The following is a 20,729-nucleotide window of genomic DNA, read 5'->3' as shown; positions in this document are numbered from 1 at the left end:
TGTCTCATTCAGGCATATTATATTTTAATCTGCTTGAGGGCCATTTTTCTTTTTGAAAGATTTGTTTGGTTATTTCCTTATTGTATGAGTGCACATACATGTATGAATATGTGTGTCAGTAGGGCACACATGTGCCATGGCACTCACGTGGAAATCAGAGGACACATTTGGGAGAGTCAGTCCTCTTCTTCCACCTTGTTTTGAAGCCAGCTCTCTCGTGTCTGTGGCTGCAGGTGCTGTGTACACTAGTTTCTGGTCAGTTCTCCCTCAGTCTTCCCTTCCCATCTCACCACAGGACTGCAGGTGCATGCCTTCACATCGGACTTTTTTTTTTCCTCAAGATTTACTTATTTGGGCCAGTGAGATGGCTCAGTGGGTAAGAGCACCAACTGCTCTTCTGAAGGTCCTGAGTTCAATTCCCAGCAAACACATGGTGGCCACAACCACCTGTAATGAGATCTGACACCCTCTTCTGGTGTGTCTGAAGACAGCTACCATGTACTTATTTATAATAATAAATAAATCCCAGAGCAAGCAGGGACTGAGCGAGCGGGGTCTACCAGTGCGAGCAGAGGTCCTAAAAGTCAATTCCCAACAACCAGATGAAGGCTCACAACTATCTGTACAGCTACAGTGTATACTCATGTACATGAAATAAATAAATAGATATTTTTTAAAAAAGACTTACTTATTTTTATTTTTAGTGCTGACAGTTGTCCTGGAGGAAGGTCTGTGCGCCACGTCGATGCTGGTGCCCATGCGGGTCAGAAAAAGGAGTCGGATGCCCGGAACTGGAGTTACAGTTGTGAGCCACCTTGTGGGTGCTGGGAACCGAGCGGAGGACTTTTGCAGGAGCAGCAAGTGCTGTTAACACTGCTCCATCTCTCCAGCGCCATATCTGATGCCAGGCTTGTACTGCCAGTGCTTTACCCACAAAGCCACTTCCTGGCCCAGAAACTCTTCTCCTAATCAAACAAATCTCTTAATGAACTGATGGAAGAATTATACAATAAAGTTATAACAAAAAAATGGAAAAGAAGTGTTTGAAGAGATACAGTAAGAGTATTAAAAGATCTCTGAAGTCAGGCATAGATTAACACTCAGAGGCAGAGTTGTCAAATTCAAGGCCGCTCTTTGCCACATAGCCAGTTTCAAGGAAGCGTAGGATATGTGAGACCTGTCACACAAACATGCTTTCCAATGCCAGCTATGCTGGTGCATACTTATGATTCCAGTGCACAGAAGACAGAGGCAGGAAAACCACACATTCAAGGCCAGATTGGGTTACAGAGTGAGACGGTCAGAAAAACAAGTGTTCTAAGATTTAAAACAGTACACAAATTGGAATGTTAGAAACCTACCTTCCGAATTTGATTCAGAAAATCAAATTCATGGCCTGGGAAGAAACAAGAACGGCTCACAAGCAAAAACACTTGAAGGCCGAAGCTCCTGCATGCTGCGCGGGCTGTGTCTGCTCCCCAATTTTGACCAGCGTCTTTAAAAATCAATGAATTCATTGAAAGGTCCCAAATGACCCCACTGGACATTTAAACCGCATCCTCTGCTTTTCTTGCTGAAGTACCCTTGTGTGTGCCGGGCAGTCACATCCCTCCAGGGCTGCTTAATAATTCTCAGGTTGGAGCAGCCTCACTTCCTAGTCTCCACTGAAGTAGTAAATGCTTACCTCAAATGTGGAGAAGGTCTGACTGCCCATGTTTAATCTCTGGAACCCTTCTGAAAGAAGGGAGCCAACTCCTCAGATCTGCCCTCTGACCTCCACCACATGAACACCATGGCACACGTGTGCCCCCACACTGCCTTGAAAAATGTAGGGGTCCGCGGAGAAACAGCTCCGCTGTTAAAAGAGCTTTTTGCTCTAGCAGAGTTTGGCCCCTTGTAAGTACTACTAATTGGAGGTGTGGCCTTGTTGGAATAGGTGTGGCCTTGTTGGAATGGGTGTGGCCTTGTTGGAATGGGTGTGGCCTTGTTGGAAAGGTGTGGCCTTGTTGGAGGAAGAATGTCACTGTTAAGGGTCGGTTTGGAGGGCTCCTCGTGCTCAAGCTCTGCCCGGTGTGGAAGAGTTGGTTTTTCCTAGCTGCAGTCCGATCAAGGTGCAGAGCGCTAAGTTCCTTCCCTAGCACCGTGTCTGCCTGGACGCTGCCATGCTTCCTGCCATGACGATAATGGACTGAAGTTCTGAAACTGTGAGCCAGCCCTAACTAAATGTTTACTTTCTAAGAGTTACCTTGGTCATGGTGTCTCTTCACAGCAATGCAACCCTAAGAGAGAAGCCACAGAGTTCGTTTTCTTGCTGCCTGTTACTCCAGCTCCAGGGATCCAATGCTCTCTCTTCTGGCCTCCTCAGGCAACTGTACTTACATGCACATACCCACAGAGATACACATACTTATACATACGTACACATACACACACACATACATACATACATACTTTAAAATAAATCTTTATTTTTTAAAAAATTTAAAAAAATGGGAAGAAGAGGAGAATAGCTGGGACCATGGTGATTGTGGCTCCTAGGCACATGAGCAAGGGAGCTGGGGGCTCGACTCAGCCAGTAAAGTGTGTGCTGTGTAACTGTGAGGACCTGCATTCGAGCCCCAGAATCCAATAAAAGACCCAGGCATAGTGGTGCATGGATGGTAAAACAAGAGGATTCCTGGGACTCGCTGGCCAGCCAGGCTACTGCATCCAGCTCCAGCAAGTGAGAGACCCTGTCCCAAGATACAAGGTGCAGGAAGCCTGAGGACCAACAGCTAAGGTTGACTCCTGGGGTACACACACACACACACACACACACACACACACACACACACACACGAAGAAAGCAAAAGCAAAAAAAAAAAGTGCCGGAAGGGGATATACCCTGCAAACAGGAGCTGCGTGTGAATCTGACTTTCATTAAGTAACCAGTTGGTGCACTCCTTTGGTGAGGATGGACATTCAGAAGGGAGAGAACCTTAGAGCCCAACTGGATCCAACCCAGACTTTAACTCTGGCTTGTGAGGCATCAAATTGCCACCTCACTCCCTCGGGCCTTGGGTTTATAACCATTCGGGCAAATTGTATTATTATGTTCGAGTATTTCCTGTCTTCCCCCAAGAGGATTGTGCGTCCCTACCTCATTACCCTGTCTGGCCTTGTGACTGATTTAGGCCCATGAGCATGAGCGGAGCTGACATGGGTCAGCTCTGGGCAGAAGCTGTACAAATTGCTATATTTCGAGTGGCCAACAGTACGCAGAGTCCCCTGGAGTGGGGCTCCACAGAAAAGACTGCTGTTGGGTGAAAACGTAGCCATTGAGATTAACCATTTGTTTTTCTGAAATGTGTTTTGTTTTTGAGACAATGTCTCACTATTTAGCCCGGGCTACCCTGGAACTCGATGTGTATACCAGGTTGGCCTTGAACTCACAGAGATTCTTTTGCTTCTGCCTCCCAAGTGTTGGGATTAAAGGCATGTACTATCATGCCCAGAAACTGGGTTTTTGTCTGTGGTTGTTAAATAATAAATTAATAACTTAAACAGAAGTTTCTTTTTCTTATACTTTATTTCTCTTATGAAGTTCAGAAGTCGATAACCTTGCACTAGTGTGATATGATGTCCCAGAATTATCAGGTACATAGGATCTTGGCTCTGTCATTTGTAGGATGTCCTCACAATCCAGAGTACAGGAGCTCAATCTATGGCATCTGTGTTTCTGTGGATTGGGAGTGGAAGAAAACAAGGCTGGCCTTGTGAGTCATGTATAATACTGGGGGCAGGAGGGGGGCAGCAGTGGCTTAAGGCAGCAGAGAAAGAGGAAGAAGAGGAGCATAAAGCCGGGGACCAAAGCAAATGTCCTCTTCTAGAACACATGGGGAGAGTAGTGGCATGGACCTTCTCATAGGTGGAATTCTAGTGTCTTCATGGGCCTAAGGCCAGGAAAGGCAGAGAAAGGGCCAGGCCTCCCAGCTGCCTTCTCTAGAACATGCTGTAAAGAACCTGAGGGTCAACTTGGAGGCTGGTCCTCTGTGAGGAGAGTCCAGACCTTCCAAGCCAGGGCAGAGAGAACAAGGTCAGAGCTAGAAGCTCAATGGCAGGATTGTGCATCTGTCAGGGTGGACCCACTAAATGCCAACCATCTATCAGGAAACAAGAAAAGGCTCCCTGTGTGTCACCTAAGAATCAGGTCAGGCCTTGGGTTGGTGGTGGCTCTACTCTGTGAGATCCATTTACCAGAGTGAGATTAAAGCAGCAAACCTTTAAAAAATGTTTCTATACACACACACACACAACCACACACACACAATATCTGTGCAAGCATGTGTATGTTTGTGTGTGTGTGTGTATGTGTGTGTGTGATCACGGCATGAATGTGGAGGTCAGAGGACAACTTGAAGGAATCAGTTCTTTTGTTCCACCATGTGGATCCTGGGGTTGAAACTCAGGTCATCAATCTTGGCAACAAAATACTTTGAGCCACTGAGCTATCTTGCCAGCCCAGAACAAGTGTTCTTTAAAGTCGAGTTTAGAAGGTTTTAGAGAGATGTCAGAAGCACCTTCACAAACATGGCCACCCTGCTTTTGCCATTCATTCTGTTTTCTTCCTCTCCTATATATGTGTAGTTTTTATTCTTTAATTTTATGTATATGAGTACACTGTAGCTGTACAGATGGCCGTGAGCCATCACGTGGCTGCTGGGAATTGAACTTAGGACCTCTCCTTGCTCCAGCCCCACTCGCTCAGGCTGTCTTCAGATGTCCAGAAGAGGGCGTCAGATCTCATTACGGATGGTTGTGAGCCACCATGTGGTTACTGGGATCCGAACTCAGGACCTTCGGAAGAGCAGTCAGTGCTCTGACCCGCTGAGCCATCTCGCCAGCCCCTCCTATATGTTTTTGAAAAAGCCCTCCCAATTAAAACACTTATGTCCAAATGTGTGTGTGTGTGTGTGTGTGCATGTATACATGTGGGTGAGCATGGATGAGAACCTATGCTTGTGTGTACGAATGCATGTACATACTCCTGCCTGTCTTTCACTTGGGTTTTTCATACGCCACTGTGGTTTGGACACCACCCCTATCAGAATGAGAATGAACCTTCACTCTCTTTGGCAACTTCATAATACCCCATTGTGTACTGGACTGTCCTTTCTTGAACCAGACCCGATTGATGGATGCTGGGTGGCTTTTAGATTTTACTAGTACAAATGACGCCATAACAAATAGCTTTGTGTGTAAACCTATTGTACCTTTTAGCTCTTGTGGGCTTGGAGGTAGATCCTTAGAAGTAGGATGGCTGGATCAAAGAACAATTATATGTGTGATTGTACTTGATCTTATCAGACTCCCTCCAGAGAGGCGTGATCCCATTTCATCTCCCTTACCAACGACACATGACTGGACTGGGAACAACAACCCATTTCCCAATTGCATGCTGTTTAAATGGAAGAATAGGCACATGGGGCTTCTAGCTCTTAGCTCCAGTCACACAGCTAATGAGTAGCAGAGATGGAAGTTAGACCAGCCAAGCAATGCATCCCTCCTAGACAGTAAGATGGAAACTGGATGGAGTGTCACAGGCCTCTAATCCTAGCACTTGGGAGGTAGAAGTGGGACGATCAGAAGTTCAAGGCCATCCTTGAGTTTAAGGCCAACTTGGGCTATATGAAACCCTGTCTTTAAAAGGAAGAAGAGAAGAGGGGAAGAGAAGAGAAGGAAGAAGGAAAGGAAGAAGAGGAAGAGGAGGACAAGGAGGAGGAAGAAGAGGAAGAGGAGGAGGATGACAGGTAGAACCAGGCAGGCCTGGTGATGCACACCTGTAATCCCAGTACTCAGAGGTTAGGGCAGGAGAATTATGAGTTCAAGGTCAGCCTGGGCTGCTTAGCAAGACCCTGTCTCAAGGACACATGGCAGTGGCTTAAAGGACCCTACCTCCTGGGAGAGGAACCAGATAGACAGAGCCCCCATCACCAGCATTCCAGCTCAGAAAAATCTGGTTTCCATCCCAAGGGGCTGTGCCTCAAGGACCTCTAAGACGTGGCTGTCACCTATCTGGTGACCCTGTGTTAGAGATAGCTGTCCCTCTACCACATGACAGAAGAGAGCTAAGGTCCTTTCTCCCTAGTTGAAGCATGTAAAAATGTAAATGCAAAAGAGTGAAGGCCCTAGCTGTGGAGGGAGGCATGAGCAGAGGCCCTAGCTATGGACACATGGGCAAAGGCCCTAGCTGTGGAAGGAGTTACAGGCTATCCACAGCTGCTTCTGAGACAGTGGTCAGGAGTAACGGGTGGCAGGGGGAGGCCGGGGGGGGGGGGCAGGGAGCCACTTAAGCATTTTCAGAGCCATGATAAGACGTCTTAGCATCCTGTCCCTGTCCTTGTCTCCTTCTAGCACAGGAAGAACTGAGGCTGGCTGAGGCCCTCCATCCTAATTGCCCATCTACCACCAAGGCCTGTGTGGTGTGTTTCCTAGCGCCTTCGGTGTAGAGACGTCCCATTCCCAGAGCACCTGCTAGGACTGCTGCATCCACAAGGCCAGCAACCTTTCTTGGGAATTTTTTTTTAGTAGACTTCTTCCAAGCCAGGTAGGGGCCATGCCTACCTAGGGGATGGCCCCTGGCTATTTTCAACCTCTGTCCCTTGAGTGGTGATCTATGTGTCGACACAGAGGCCAGTGTTCTCTCCACTGCCCGCTAACAGCCACCATCAATCAAAGTACATCCTGTGCAGTTTAGTTCCCAGGCCCTGTGGCCTCAGCCTTGTGACTCAGGCAGCCACTGTCTATTCATCAGACTGATACAAGGACAGAAACTATTTTTTTATTTCAATTTGCCAAGCTGTGACTGTTTATTAACTGACCAGATTACAAAAATACCATGGGTGACACCTTAGCTCATATATCTAATAAGCCTGTTTATCTGGTCTCCCCTGTGGCCAGCATCTCCACCTTCTACAAAGTGAGTTGTCTTTTTCTTCATTCCACCTCGTGGGGAAGATAATTTGAAGGGCCACAGGAAGTTATTTACTTCCTTGAAGCGTTTCCCAACTGTATAGATCTCATGAATTAGATCCTCCATACAGATGAATGCCAAATTTACCAAGAGATCAAGCAATCAAGGAATTACCTGTCAAGGCAATCTGCTTCTTAATGATTTTGCCATAGCTTCGCTTGTAGATGAGCTCATTTACTGACTTCAGATTGGGGCACCCCCCATGCAATGTACAGTTCCACAATCCTCAGCATGTTCATTGAAGCCTCACTGAGCTTAACAAAGGTGCCATTGAAGATCTGTCGAAGACGAAGAAGCTGCAATACCTTGCGGACCTTTGGGCTTACTCCATTGATACCTAATGACAAATGCCAATTTCGGTTCTGCGGGCACGTAGACGTTCCCAGCTCTCCTTGCCATCCTGGCCATCCAGATCTCAGTGCAGTACATCTGCCTGTACTCCTTGGGGCAAACTTCTTCCTCAAGCGCTTCACCTTCAACTCTGCGAAATTCCTTCACTTTTTCTTAAGAGTTTCTGGCACAGCAGGAACCTTTTTATTTGTTTGTTTGTTTGGTTGGTTGGTTGGTTTTTTTGGTTGGTTTTTCCAGACAGGGTTTCTCTGTGTAGCCCTGGCTGTCCTGGAACTCATTCTGTAGACCAGGCTGGCCTCAAACTCAGAAATCCACCTGCCTCTGCCTCCCAAGTGCTGGGATTAAAGGCGTGCACCACCACCGCCCGGCAGGAACCTTTTTCTTAAGGGTTTCCGGGCACAGTGGCATCCTTCTTTTTCTTCTCTGGAACGACCTCCAAGGTTGCAGCCAGAAAAGGGGAGGCAGAAACCGTTTTCTAACTGGACTAGTCCATCGTGGGTATAAGAGAAAGAGAGTTAGTGACTAAAGCCAGGCGAGGGCACTGGCCTCTTGGTCCTGTGTAGTTCAGGGGTCTATTATCCAAGATGACTAGAGTTCTGACCTCATTGGGCATGAGGGATTTTAAAAGCTCCAGGATCTTAGCATGGTGGCAAAGTTGGAAAAAAAAATCTGATTCAGGGCTTAGGAACCCATGTGGTCCTTTGACCTCCAGTAAGTCTAATCCTTAGGGAATGTGAGACTCAGACTAGAAAACTCATGAAACCCGGTCAGCTCTGAAGGTGGGAGGCAAGGAGGCACCGGAACTCAAACTCCTAGAGTTGGTGCAAAGACTTTTGTCCATCTCCCCGGCTCTTGCCTTTGCTTCTTTAGTCTCTAGATTATTATAAAAATCTATCTCAAGAATGCATAAGAATAATACCCTCCTCAGGCCTGGTTCACCTAAGAAAAGGGAACAGCAAGGAGACAAAGCGGAGCAGAGAGAAAAAGATAAAATGAAAATGAAAAGTATTTGTCTGTTTTAGACGAGCTATTTGCTCTAATGTTCTGTTCTCTTGTTTGCTTGTCCTTCTGAGAGCTCAAGGACCTTTTAAGGTGGAATGCTCGGGAGCTGTTCTTAAGGAGCTGATCGGCCTTGGGCAGCTGAAAATGTGAGCAGAGAGCTGGAAGCAGAGTCTCGGCAGGACTAAGAGTGCAGCGGGTGTGAGGCAGGAGACCTGCTTTACATTCCTGGGCCCTGGGTTGAGAGAGACCGGAACTGGTAGATGCGTGGGGCTGAAGATGTAACCCAGTGGTTCAGCGCCTGCCCTAGCATGTACACGGCATTTTAAAAAGATAAGATACAAATATCCCAGCTCATGTCAGATCCCAACAGGGTTCCCCCCACCCACATCAAGCTTACAAAGTCCTGACAACACCTCCACTTTACAGGTGAGCAAACTGAGGCACAGAGCTATTGCTCCGTCTCTGGCTCTACCCAGGAACATCTTACCCTGATCTACAAGGAAATCAGCATCTAATCTAATCCACTTTCCAAATAACCAAGGAAAGAACCCAGGAATAACAAGCTGGATATGGTGGCACACCTATGAGATCTTAGAACTTAGAAGACTGAGGCAGCAAGATCGTCATGAGGTCAAGGACAGACTTTGTCTCAGATAAGTGCATCAATAGCCTGACATGTCAGAACACAGGGGTGAGGAAATACTTGGCATTGGAAAATGTGAAAATCAGAATCTTTGCTCATTCATACATTTTAATGGAGAGAAGTAACCTAGGGAATTGGAAATAGCAGGTTCACCACTTGCATTGAGCTGTCCCTGAGCTAATGCAGAAATGACTGAACAGCCCAGAACGTGAAGGACACCGGTCTGGACTTGAGAGCAATCCATGGCCATGCACCAGAATTTCATACAAAAAAGTGTATGATGGCCCAGCACCATTGCTTCGAGGGGTGTGCCTTCTTGACATAGATGGAGAGGTGGTTGTCTTAGTTTGGGTCTCATTGCTTTGAAGAGACACCATGACCAAGGCAACTCTTATAAAGGACATTTGATTGGGGTTGGCGAGATGGCTCAGCAGGTAAGAGCACTGACTGCTCTTCCGAAGGTCTTGAGTTCAGATCTCAGCAATCACATGGAGGTTCACAACTACCCGTAATGAGATCTGACGCCCTCTTCTGGTACGTCTGAAGACAGCTACAGTCCAGCGAGTGGGGCCAGAGTGAGCAGGGCCGGCAGAGGTCCTGAGTTCAATTCCCAGCAGCCACACACAGGATAGCTCACAGCTATCTGTACAGCCATAAATAAAATAAATCTTTAAAAAAAAAAAAAAAGGACATTTGATTGAGGCTGGCTTACAGAGGTTCAGTCCATGATCATCATGGCAGGAAGTATGGCAGCATGCAGGCAGACATGGCGCTGGAGGAGCTGAGGGTTCTCCATCTTGATCTGCAGGTGACCAGGAGACTGGCTTCTGCAGGCAGCCAGGGGAAGCACTCTCTTTCACATTGGGTGAAGCCTGATCACCAAGAGGCCTCAAAGCCCACCTCCACAGTGATATACTTCCTCCAACAAGGCCACATTTCCCATGTACACATGGACCAAGGGCCACTTCCCATGGACCAAGCATATTCAAACCACCTCAGTGGGTAAAAAAGGATTTACAAAGCTGGAAGTAACATAATTAGATTGAACTCCATAAAATATAGCAAGCTCAGGCCAGGCATGGTTGTGCATATCTTCTATACACACATAAGCAATATACCATGCACAGAGACAATATAGCCACGAGGTGAGGTGCTGTGGACATACAAATGTTGATGTCCAAAGTAGGACCTGAGTGAGAGAATCTGTGTTAGAGCTGACTGGTGATGTGATTGTGAAAAACAGAATAGTCTGGACTGGCAGAGTGGCTCAGCAGATAAAAGTGCCTACCACCAAGACTGAGGGTCTGAGTCTGACTATGAGAGAACCGATCCAAGTTGTTCTCTGACCTCCATACCCTATAGCATGTATGCACCCCCACACAGATGCAGACACAAAAACGAAGGAATAAATAAAATGTAACAACATTTTTAAGGAAAATACATGGACAGTGTTCGGTAGTAACACATAACCCATATGTCAGGTACACCCCACCACGCTGGTAGTGGATTCTTGGATTTGTATCTTAAGATAGGATTAGGGACTGATTTGTTTGGGGTGATATTGTAATAACTGTTCCTTATTTTTAATGTTTTTCCCCTTTGTTTCTTTTTGTCCTAGTTCTTTTCCCTAGGGAACACACAAGTGATTAAATGAAAGCTTGAAAGGTCTTTTAGTGGAAGCTGCTCTCAGGCCCCTGCATAGCCAACTGTTGCCAGGGCTTTCTTCAGAAAGAAACCGAAGCACTGCCTGGGAAGCAGCTAGCGAATGAACGTACCTTGCTAAGCAGAGTAGGGGCCAGAGGACAGATCTGGGATGAGGGAAGGGGTGGGAGAGAGCAGCTCGGGATTGAAGTCAAGGCCAGGAAGGGTTGGGGGGCTCACAAACAGCCATAGACCCATTTCACAGGTCCAGGTAAGAATTGCCTGGGCTGGCTAGATGTGTCCTCTAAGCTAGCCCCATGCTGGGTAGTAGAGTTCTGTACTTACACACCTCTGGCTGCTTCTGTCCCATTAACACTCCTACCTCTGCCTCCCCTGCCTCCCCTACTGTGGCTTGTATACAAAGAGTCTCCTGAATGCCCCATGGGTTAGAGGCTTGGCGGTCCATCAGCTAGCTTTCAGAAAGTGACTGGATCCTGGGACTCTGACTGACCTACCTGGTGGGTAAATCCCTTGGTGGATTCCTGATTTGAAGGCATTACTGCAGGGTGATAGAAACGGGAAGGTGGGTCCTCCTAGAGGAACTAGCTTACTGGTTATGCTGGCTAGTTTTATGTTAGCTTGAGACAAGCTTAGTGTCATCTGAGAGGAGGGAACCCCAACTGAGAAAATACCTTCACAAGATCTGGCTTTAGGCGAACCAGTAAGGCATTTTTGTAATTAATCATCATTGCAGGAGGGCCCAGCTCATTGTTAGTTGGGCCACTCCTGGGCCCGTCTTATGTTTTATAAGAAAACAGGCTGAGGGGGCTGGAGAGATAGCTCAATGGTTAAGAGCACTGCCTGTTCTTCCGAAGGTCCTGAGTTCACATCCTGAAGGCTTACAACCATCCATAATGAGATCTGATACTCTCTTCTGGTGTGTCTAAAGACAGTTACGGTATACTTATAATACATAAACCTTAAAAAGAGCAGAAAGAAAGAAAGCAGGCTGAACAAACCAGTGAGCGGCACTCCTCCATGGCCTCTGCTTTATCTCCTGCATCCAGGTTCCTACCTGGTTTGGCTCCTGCCTTGGTGGACTGTGATGTGGGATATGCAAGTCATGCCAAATGACTATGGCAAGGTATGCCAAAAGCAACCTTTCTACCCCAAGATACTTTTGGTCATGGTATTTCACTACATGAGGAATAATCCCAACTAAGACAGTAGGAGTGTCTTTGAGCGGTATAACTTGTTCCTAGTTCCTTTCTGGGCCCTCTTTTTTTCTTTCTTTTTTCTTTTTTTTTTTGGTTTTTTCGAGACAGGGTTTCTCCATGTAGCCCTGGCTGTCCTGGAACTCACTCTGTAGACCAGGCTGGCCTCGAACTCAGAAATCTGCCTGTCTCTGCCTCCCAAGTGCTGGAATTAAAGGCATGAGCCACCACCCCCCGGCTGTTGGTGTGTTTTTCTAAACTGATGTAAGAAAGGGAGCAGTATTGTTCATGGTGGGCATTATTTTTTTTTTTTTTTTGTCTATTTTTGTTTTTGTTTTTCGAGACAGGGTTTCTCTGTATAGCCCTGGCTGTCCTGGAACTCACTCTGTAGACCAGGCTGGCCTTGAACTCAGAAATCCACCTCCCCCTGCCTCCCAAATGCTAGGATTAAAGGCGTGAGCCACCATTGTCCGCCCAGCATGGTGGGCATTTTTTAAGGCAAAGAACAAACATTCCCAGATTATTTTTTTCCAGTGTTTGTTTTTCAGGTAAAAGCCTCTGACTGAAATCCTGAGGCTCCTGGTGGGAATTAACTGTGTGTAGAGGCTCTTCCTGGAAGAGCCTGGGGTCTCCTTCCAGAAGGGCGAGAAGGCGTCAAGCACTCAGAGCGCGTGCCTGGAGGTAGTACTCACAGCGCATGCCCAGAGGCTGCCACAGTCCTCTCCTCTTTAAAGGCTCTGTCCCCTGCTTCCAGGTGAAAAGCAAACACTGGGGGCCCAGCTGGTGAGAATTGATTGTGCTCTGTGCCTTTGACCTTCGACAGAACCCACATGTGTATGCTTGGGTGACAAGAAAAAAGAAAAAAGGCTGTACTGTTGGGATTTTTTTTTTTTTCAGATTGTTTATGTGGGTGCACACACAAACCACAGGAAGAAGGTGGGGGCCAGAGGACAACTAGTAGGAGTCAGTTCTCCTCTTTTACCATGTGGGTCTCAGGGATCGAACCTCAGCTTGGCAGCAAGCTCCTTTACCTGCTAAGCCATCTTGCTGGCCCCCGATTCTTGTTTTCATAGCGTGTATTCATGATACAAAATGGTTGGCTTCTGTTATGGGAATTTCATGTGTGTTGACCATGGACTTTGCTCACATTTACCCTCTCATCTATTATCTCTTCTCTTTATTTCTCTATCTCCTAGGCCCCTTCCTCTTCATCCATATCTATATCTATATTCATTCTAGGCTAGGCATATGAGAGGAAACATTGATGTTTGTCCTTCTGTGTCTGGCCTACTTTATTCTTGAGAACTCTGGGTTCTCGACGCACTCCTCAGAGGGTCTTGGTGTCTCTCTTAGAACTTGTCGCTGACATTGGACACCTGTGTTCTTACAGCTCTTGCTTCTCCCCCAGTTGACCCTAGATAAGTTGTTTGATTTTTTTTTTCTGGGCTTTGATTCTGCAGAATCAAGGATCGCACTGGTCTGGTCTCCCAGGTGCCTTTCGGGATTCCAGGAATTACCTAACTCATGTTTAAATATGTCTGTATGTTAACCTTCCTCTGTTAACTTCTTTCTCCCACTCCAGAAGTCTCACCCACCTGGTCACCAGCATCAAAACCCCTGTCCACACTTGTTCTGGCTCTCCACAAGGCACACTGTCTAGCCAGGTACCCGGTCCTCAGCAGACCAACCTCTATAAACTCCAAGGGTTGATCAGAGCCTCCAACAAGCCTGCAGCCAGTCCAGGGACCGGGGACTTGCTCTGCACAGAAGGATGGGGGAAGCTTTCAACTCATTTTACTCCAGGGAAAGCAGAATCCCAAGAAATGAGCTGTTAACCAGCCAGCAGCCAGCTGTCTAGTGAGAGGATGGCAGTTTGTGTGTTTCCACCCTGTTTACCTTGTGTTGAGTACATGAAAATGATGTCACTGTATACCTACTTTTCCAGCTGGTACAAGCACAAGGTCTCTGGGCTTGGACTCTGGCCCCACCTCAAAGGTTTTTCCCTCTCCTTGCTCTGGTCAGCCTCTCCAGGGTGGGATGGCCATAGCTCTCTCCACCAGTCCTCCAAGCTCAGTCACGGCAGCCCTTACACGGAAGACTACGCTGTCTCTGGTTTGTCCCCTCAGCCCCTTCATACCCCTGCTTCCTTGGGCGGCTTTTGAAAGTGTCTCCTGCCTCGAACCCTCGGCGCCAGTTCTGAGTTCAGTACTACACATTGGCCTGAAGATATGTCCACACAACTTTGGAGCTAACTGCTCCCCTCGTCACCCTGGGGTGCCACCTGCCAGAGCAGCTCCATGTTCAGCTTCACCTCTCAGAACCCCCTCTTCTCTATTTCCTGTCTCCTTCTCACCCTCCTTCCCTTGAGGAGCCTTTCAGAGCCAGCCCCGGCCCCATGACGTCCCCTTTGTGTTCTCAACATGTCTGTGTCGAAGAGAATGCATTTGGCACTGGGACTGCCATGTGTGCAAGCTTTGCAAGAACCAAAGGGCCCTGAGGCTGGCAGCTTCTCCGGGAAGAGATGTGCATGGGGTTGAGAGGAAGGGTGAGGTGGTGGCTGGGGAGGTAAGATAGCTTCTGGAAGAGCAATAATACAGGTAAAAGGCAGGGACCACTCGGAGAGGTGGGAGGGGCCCTTCTCAGGGAGGTGTCACAACGGGCAGACTACTTTGTGCTAACCCTCATGCTCTCTGCCACTGTCCCCTGTCTTCTCCCTGGCTTGGAAACAAGTTCTGAGTTCTTCAGCAGTCCTTGAAGTGGGCATGGTAGAACAGGGAGGGGTTCCCTGACCCTTAGTCAGCAGACAGGAATAGGGGACCAGTGAGTGGTACTGTACCCTGATTAGTCACTTCCATCCCTCAGATGGGAAACTGAGGCTGAGCCTACCCCACAGAAGACAGAGGAAGACACGCACCTCCTCCCACATTTTCCTGCTTGAAGAGGTCAGATTTCCAGGTTTCCCAGTAGCTCTTGGATAATTTCAACTGGACTGGCCCCCAGTAGGCCTGTTAGAAGTATCTGCCACTTGGTTAATTGTGTCCCACCAGAAGGGCTTGAGGGCAGAAGGTCAGAGCTCCCAGCCTGGCTCCCTGCCTAGCAGCCCCGATGCAGGCAGAACTGCAGACATGCAGAACTCCTCACTTCAGAGAATGGAGGAGCCTCTGAGGCTACCTGGGCGGGGGCGGGGGGACCTCTGCTGAGCCCCCACTACATGCCAGGCTCAACATGGGGACTTGAGTCACAGAGGGATAAGACTCTCCCTCCTGGACCTCAAGAATCTAGCACAGTGAAAATCAGCCGCGGGCTGGGACAAGGGCTGAGCCAGCTGTGTAGACGGTGTACTAACAGGCCACAGCATCAAATGAGCAGCAGCCAAGGTCCTGGCACAGCACCCCTCATGCAAGCGCTCATGTCTGACACACTTAACCTTAGTATATGTGTACATGTGTCCAAAGTCAGGCGAGACTTTAAGCGAGCTGAACTTCAGTTCTGAGTCTGTTTCGGTGGACTTGCATTAAAAGGCAGTTGTGAGAGGCCGTTGATGCAGTTCTGTCAGTAAAACATTTGCCGTAAAGCATGATCCCCTGCACCCGGGTAAAACACTAGAAAGGACGGCACACATTTGTAATCCCAGCACTGGAGAGGCAGAGAGAGACAAATACTGGAGACTCACTAGCCAGCCAGCAAGCCGAGCCTACCTGGTGAGCTTCTGAAGAGCCTGGTCTACATAGTGAGTTCTGGGCCAGCCAGGGCTATGTGGTGAAACCCTGTCTTAAAGCTTGTGAGTGGCTCTTGAGAAATGGCACATATGGCCTCCGTATGCATATGTACACACAACCACCTGTACCCCATTACAGAAGCCTATACGTGCATACACACACAGAAAGGTGTTACAAAACAAAGAGACCTCATGTGACAGTTCTCAAGCCATAAGGGAGAACTAAGAACAATTAGTTTGCCAAGAGCAGGGCCTGTGACAGGGGGAGCAACCTAGGACCCAATACACAAATAGAGTGAATTCTCTAGGTTATCAGGCCCTGGGTGCTGGCTTCACATACCCTCTATCAGGATCTAGAACAACAACTCTTTTTTTTTAATTAGATATTTTCTTTATTTACATTTCAAATGTTATCCCCTTTCCTGGTTTCCCCTCCGAAAACCCCCTATCTTCCCCTTGCTCACCAACTCACCCACTCCCGCTTCCTGGTCCTGGCATTCCCCTACATTGGGGCATCAAGCTATCACAGGACCAAGGGCCTCTCTTCCCATTGTTGACTGACAAGGCAATCCTCTGCTACATATGCAGCTGATCCCTCCGTGTGTACTCTTTGGTTGGTGGTTTAGTCCCTGGAAGCTCTGGGGGTACTGGTTGGTTCATATTGTTGTTCCTCCTATGGAGCTGCAATCCCTTCAGCTCCTTGGATCCTTTCTCTAGCTCCTCCATTGGGGACCCTGTGTTCAGTCCAACGGTTGGCTGAGAGCATCCACCTCTGTATTTGTCAGGCACTGGTAGAGCCTCTCAGGAGACAGCTATATCAAGCTCCTGTCAGCAAGCACTTGTTGGCATCCACAATAGTGTCTGGGTCTGGTGACTGTATGTGGGATGGATCGCCAGGTGGGGCAGTCTCTGGATGGCCTTTCCTTCAGTCTCTGTTCTACGCTTTGTCTCTGTATCTCCTCCCTAGAACAACAATCCTTAACCTGTGGGCTTGACCCTTTTAGGGTCAAATATCCTGCATATCAGATATTTACATTATGATTTTTGTTTGTTTGTTTGTTTGTTTTTTGAGACAGGGTTTCTCTGTGTAGCCCTGGCTGTCCTGGAACTCACTCTGTAGACCAGGCTGGCCTCAGACTCAGAAATCCGCCTGCCTCTGCCTCCCAAGTGCTGGGATTAAAGGTGTGCACCACCATCGCCCACCATTATGATTCTTAACAATAGTAAAATTATAGTTATGAAGTAGCAATGAAATCACTGTATGGTTGGGAACTGTATTAAAGGGTCACAGTATCAGGAAGGCTGATAACCACTGGTCTAGAAGGTCCTTGTCCTGCTCCTGAACAAGCCACCTAATGTCTACTGCTGTGTGTTATTCAGCTGATGACTTGTGTGGCCATACAGGCTCATTGTCCTTGCCCGACCTAACACTGGCCTTTCTGGCATGGAAGAGCTGGTTCTAGTCTGGAAGTCCCCCTCCTCCTACAGAGGCTGACTAGGGGATGGTGTGTGGCCTCTGTGTCTTGGTTCCTATTCCCCTCATGTGCTGGCACCGCTGGCCATTTCCTCCAGTCAGGCTGGGCAAGCAGTTGCACTACCTATAAATAGAAGAGTGAGATTCCGTATAGCCTAGTGAATAGCGCAGACATCCTGCCTCAGTCTAACTAGCCCTGAGTCACAGGCCCTGCCCTAGGCCCACCCTGGCTGGCCAGGCCCACACCACTGACACGCCTCAGAGGAAACGTTAGGGCTGCCTGAGGGTCCCTGGGGAGGCTGAGCCAGGCTTACAGAAATTCGACTGGCATTTCCTCCCTGTGAAGCCTGCCAGGGCTGCACTCCAGCTTGTTTGAAAGGGAACGAACGTGCCGAGGACCCTGTGTGTGAGAGCTAACCAGAGGCAGCTGGCCTGAAGAACTAAGCAGCCCCTGCCATGCCTGAAATGGAGGGTGGGTTCTCAGGAGATTCTCTTCTATGACCCTCAATAAAGCTTTGCCTATGAAGAGCCTAAACTTACCCTTCCCAGTCACGAGTGGAAGTCAAGACCACTCCAGCAGGCCACATGTTGGAAAGGACAGGCCGGAAGCTGGACGGCATTGTGAAGTGGGATGCAGCTGGAGGATTCCAGCTATCATGGCCATTCTCTTCAAGAGTGAGAGATCTGGACACGCTCCCTGGCTGCATGAGCCACGGTCCATCTGCTAACATAGCATGGCAGAAGGTGTCTGGCAGACTCTGGTAGACCAAAAGTCTCCTGAAGGACAGAGAGGTTGCTGGCAGGACAGCTGTGTGGATAGCCTAGGCCCCTGGGAAAGACCAGCCTAACTCCTCTGAGATATCCACCCAATAGGTTCTTTGCTCTGGCCCCTCAGTAGCCTCACACACGCGCACTCAAGCTGTTTCATACTCAAGCTTAGAGGACACATTTTTTTTTCTATCCTCACTGGATCTATTGGGTTATAGATGTGTTCCATGAGAGTAGGGGTCAATCTTTGTTCATCCTTAAATACGTGGCATAGATTGTCTTGTTGAATTGATGAGAGAAAAAAAAGAGGGGAAGGAATAAAGGGAGGGGGATAGAAGGAAGGAAGGAAGGGCGGGCGGGAGGAAGGGCCTGTGCTTACGTGGGCATGCGGTGTCCTTATATAGCTTAAGAACTCTTAGCAGCTCACTCCCTCATGGTTACTGTCCAAATCCCGCTCCCGCTGGGTACCACTAGGGCAGGAAGCCCCAGCTGTTCACTCGCATTCCTTGCATTTGACCCAGAAGGAGTGAGACAGTTTCTGACTCACACACAGGCATCTGTGATTTCTCAGTCCACAGGGACTAAGAAGGAAAACCTGCTCCTTCTCTGAAGGGAGAGGCACATTTCTACTCCATTTGCAAAGCTTTGCTAATTCCCTGCCATCCACAGTGGATGCCCTGCCTCTGCGGTACGGGTTCATAGTCCAGACTAAACCCTGGGGCACAGGGTATTTCTACACTTCTCCAAATACTTTTTTTTTTTTTTTTTTTTTTTTTTTTTTTTTTTTTTTTTTTTTTTTGTCTTTGGGTCCAGAGGTAAGGGATTGTCCCACTGAAGTGTTTGGTTCCTCTCAGTCCCCAGCACTTTGATACCTTGCAAAGTCCTAGGAACGCTTCAAGAACCATTGTGATTTCATAGTTTTACAAGACTGAGTCAAGACATCATTCACAGCTTCCCGCCCATGGTCCAACTTGACTTATCCAGCAACAAGCAGTTTATGAGTATGGCAAAACTCTTGAAGACCCATAGTGGTCTCCAAATCAGGGATGGTTGGAAGCAAATAGCAGCCTTTCAGTTGCCAGGGTGACAGAGGCTGCTAATAGGCAGGGATCTGAGAATACTATCCCGGATCATTGCTCCTCCCCGAAGATAAAGAGACACTCCTACATAGAGAGACACTGAGCTGCCTCCTGCTGGATGGAGAACCCAAGCCAAAGTCATGCAGCAAGCTAAGCCCTAACCTCTTCAGTGTTGCCACCCTGCAGAAGCACTGGTGGGAGCTGGGACTGAAAGTAGCCCTCTGATCCTCCAGGTTCCTGGATCCTGGCCCGGTCCTGGCCTATCAGCACCAGAGAGGCCTTAAAGAAGAGTATCTATGAAGGCACTACATAGTTCTCACCAGTGGCTGCACCTTCTCCAGCCCATTGCTGGTGGCCAGATGTCCTGACATGGCTCAGCATGCGCCTAAGGGATGGGAGGGAAGAGCCTGAACTGTGGGCTAGGGCCAGAGCTATTCTACAATTACAGTGTCCAGAGCCATGAGCTCATCCAGACGTGAAGAAAGCTCTCTTTTGATGTGAGCCTGGGCGCCAGTGACTACAACCTCCGGGGCCCAGGCTGGCCAGGGTAGGAGGGAGTGCTATGGTGACCCTAAGTCAGGGCTGCGTGCTCCTAAAGGCATTCCACCCTCAAAAGTCCCTCCTTCAGATACCTGCCACAGGCCACAAGAGTCTTTTTTATTTTTATTTCTTTATTTTGAGACACAGTCTAGCTGTGTAACCCAAGCTGGCTTCAAACTCTTTATTCTCCTAATTTGACCTCCTGAGTGCTAGGACTACAGGCAGATGAGAAAGGTCCTTTTTAAAAACAGAAGTGTACATCCTAGTACATGAAAGGTCCTAGCACTGTAAGCCGCATTATCCTCACTGTTCAATGTAACAGTAATCTGCACTCAGCATGCTGCCTCCTGCAGTCCCTCCTCCCTCCATATCCATCCTCGGTGCTGTTCTGAAACAAATCCCAGGCATGACATCATCTCATACATAAATATTTGGGTATGTGTCTCCACAAGGACTATTCCAGGACAAAAACCTATCAGGAACCATTGTGACACCATCACTGCACATTAAAACAATCAATCACCCCCAATATTAGCAAATACTAATACGGTTGATGCTCGATTTGTGTTTATTACCTAATTGTCTTTGTCGGTGTATGTTTAGAACCAAATGAAGTGTGCGCGATGCCACCGCTTGGTACCTCTCCCAAGTCTCTTCCGCCTCAAGGTTTTCTATATTATCTTTGCTTGCAGTTTATTTACTGGGAGAAGCTAGTCTGTCTTGTGGCGTCTGGCTGTGTCTGGACTCTGCTGATTGCTGCTCTGTGGTGTAGTTCAACAGGTCCCTTTCCCCTGCTCCTCCTGTAAATGGGTGGTTAGGCATAGAGGCTGGGCCAGGGTCAAGTGTATGCTTTAGTGTTTGTTTTGACAAGACTATATCATTAGATGGTATTGAGTTCTGTCAGGAGACAACATAGGCTAAACATTTCTTGTGTGTGTGTGTGTGTGTGTGTGTGTGTGACAGTGACAGCAATCTTTGTTGTGAGTGTATGTATTTGATAATCTGTTTTGAGACAGGGCCTTGTTATGTAAATCAGTTCATGAAAAACTGAAATTGATGTCTGTGTACATACATGTGACAGATATAGCATGTATATATGTATGCATATATGTGTAAATATATGTTTGTATTTCTTGTTTTGAGAAAAGATCTCACCTTGTAACCCAGGGTAGCCCCACCTTCCTACAGAAGCTTCTGAGTGCTTCCAGGTGTGGACCACCACATCCATTTGACAATTCACTCATTTTGCATTGATTGGTTGGAATCCATCTATAAAGGACTGCCCTC

General features: G+C 48.0%; 2 pseudogenes; one reads left to right on the top strand and one right to left on the bottom strand.

Annotated features, from left to right (window-relative positions):
- Positions 1–6,488, top strand: part of LOC116078709 — a 75,136-nt pseudogene extending 68,648 nt beyond the window's left edge.
- Positions 6,489–6,873: 385 nt separating this feature from the next.
- LOC116078708 lies at positions 6,874–19,273 on the bottom strand (annotated as a pseudogene).
- Between the last annotated feature and the right edge of the window lie 1,456 nt (positions 19,274–20,729).

Source organism: Mastomys coucha, unplaced genomic scaffold (assembly GCF_008632895.1).
Source record: "Mastomys coucha isolate ucsf_1 unplaced genomic scaffold, UCSF_Mcou_1 pScaffold5, whole genome shotgun sequence".
Lineage (NCBI taxonomy): Eukaryota > Metazoa > Chordata > Mammalia > Rodentia > Muridae > Mastomys > Mastomys coucha.
The sequence above is the reverse complement of the archived record's forward strand: the minus strand, read 5'-3'. Positions and strand labels throughout refer to the sequence as shown.